Genomic DNA, 2,537 nt, shown 5'->3' with positions numbered 1-2,537 from the left:
CACAAAATAACATTCACTATTTAAAATTATACTAGACTATTACAAACATGATCAGCACTCGTACAAACAGGTTGGCAATCCAGAGTCCTTAGATCCACTTTCAAGTATAACCTTCTTGCTACATCAGGACTTTCAGGAAATAATTCCCTTAAGGAAGCAGGAACCCTGATGCAAAGCAGGTAGCTGTCCATATGGACAGAAATCCTATTGGACTTTGAGTTTTTATTTAAAATATAAATTCAGTCATGAAATCTCCAAAATGAGCAATTAGACTGAGTTCCCTCCCCGTGTTACCCTCCCCCCAAAATTGCATACCAAGAGGTACAGTTAGTAAGTTTGCAGATGACACCAAAATTGGAGGTGTAGTGGACAGCAAAGAAGGTTACCTCAGATTACAACAGGATCTTGACCAGGTGGGCCAATGGGCTGAGAAGTGACAGATGGAGTTTAATTCAGATAAATGAGAAGTGCTGCATTTTGGGAAATCAAATCATAGCAGGACTTATACACTTAATGGTAAGGCCCTAGGGAGTGTTGCTGAACAAAGACCTTGGAGTGCAGGTTCATAGCTCCTTCGAAGTGGAGTCACAGGTACATAGGATAGTGAAGAGGGCTTTTGGTATGCTTTCCTTTATTAGTCAGACTATTGAGTCCAGGAGTTGGGAGGTTGTGGCTATACAGGACATTGGTGTAATTCTGGTCTCCTTCCTATCGGAAAGATGTTGTGAAACTTGAAAGGGTTCAGAAAAGATTTACAAGGATGTTGCCAGGGTTGGAGAATTGGAGCTATAGGGAGAGGCTGAACAGGCTGGGGCTGTTTTCCCTGGAGCGTTGGAGGCAGAGGGGTGACCTTAGAAGTTTACAAAATTATAAGGGGCATGAATAGGCAAAGTCTTTTCCCTGGGGGTCAGGGAGTCCAGAACTAGAGGATAGAGGTTTAGGGTGGGAGGGGAAAGATATATTAAAAAAAAGACTTAAAGGGCAACTTTTTCAAACAGAGGGTGGTATGTGTATGGAATGAGCTGCCAGAGGAAGTGGTGGAGGCTGGTACAATTACAACATTTAAGAGGCATTTGGATGGGTATGAGTAGGAAGGGTTTGGAGGATTATGGGCTGGGCGCTGGCAGGTGGGACTAGGTTGTGATATGTGGTTGACATGGGCGGGTTGGACCGAAGGGTCGGTTTCCATGCTGTACATCTATGACTCTGCAAGATCACATTAAGCTCAAACCCTGGAGATTACATAACCTTGTCCCTATTCCACATTCCTCCTCAGCTTTGAATAGATCTAATTACTTTACAGAATCCCTGCAATGTGGAAACAGTCCACTTGGCCCAACAAGTCAACACTGACTCAGAACATCACGAGCAGACTTACCCCACCTATCCCTGCATTCCCCATGGCTAATCCACTTAAATTACACATCCTTGGACACCACAGACAATTTAGCATGACCAATCCATTTAACCTGCACATCTTTGGATTGTGGGAAGAAACTAAAACACCTGGAGGAAACCGAGACAGTGCAAACTCACAGGTTGTTGCCGGAGGGTGGCATTGAACCCAGGTCCCCCAGTGTTGTGAGGCAGCAGTGTACCAATTCTTCAAACTTCTTTCCATTGGCTAGCTAAAAACATTCACTGAAGAGGGATTGTCAGAGGCAGTTTTCATTTTATAGGATTTGACATCCACAATTATATACTATGGAGACAGATGTTTAATTGTATGAAAGTCTCATTTTTAGAACTTGAATTTCAAAACAAGCATTATTGGTTAATTATGTGAATAGCTTATTTTTTAAAAAATGGTTGATCTTTCTGGAATTGACTATAGCCAATGTGTCAGAAAAATCAGGTGAATGTGAAGCGCAGTGGTATTAAATGGAAATTCAGATAGAAGCATGCAAAGCCATTAGCTTAGCATTCAGTTCAGAAGAATCTAGGATTGAACAAATTTAATTCAGAAGATAACTTTGTTGTAATTCAACATGGTATTCTTTTTCCTCCTAGAAAAAGAATTTAGGACAGTTCGAGGACCAGTTACTTCAGCAGGTTTAGCCTGTGCAACATAGTCAGTAGACTGCTGCTAGGTTAGAAATCTCTAGTTGTTAGAATGGAGAAAAGTTTAGGCTGAAATTTGGGAACAGTTCACGGATAGATTTGGAAAGGATTTCAATAATCTTCCATGGATGGCAAGGAAACAACTCCTAAAGAGAAAAGGTAACAATGTTATTTCTCCAGAAACTGTTACTGAGAACATCAGGAACCAAGTTGAAAAACTGTTAAGATCAATGTGAATGGTCTATATTTCTTTTTCATGCAATAAATAGTTTGTTCTGCTGTTAATGAAAGTCTATAACCTCATGATGAATGTCTCAGAACCATGTTAACCAGCTAGATGACAATTTATCAAGCCAGGTTATATTCTGGGAGCAACCTTGTCTAGTGCTGCCATCAAGGATCAATTACAGCACTACAAGTTAATTCTATCAAAGTGATTATCTGTAAGTTTCACATAAAAAAACACTATTCAGGAA

Source organism: Chiloscyllium plagiosum, chromosome 2, assembly GCF_004010195.1.
Source record: "Chiloscyllium plagiosum isolate BGI_BamShark_2017 chromosome 2, ASM401019v2, whole genome shotgun sequence".
NCBI classification, from domain to species: domain Eukaryota; kingdom Metazoa; phylum Chordata; class Chondrichthyes; order Orectolobiformes; family Hemiscylliidae; genus Chiloscyllium; species Chiloscyllium plagiosum.
The sequence above is the reverse complement of the archived record's forward strand: the minus strand, read 5'-3'. Positions refer to the sequence as shown.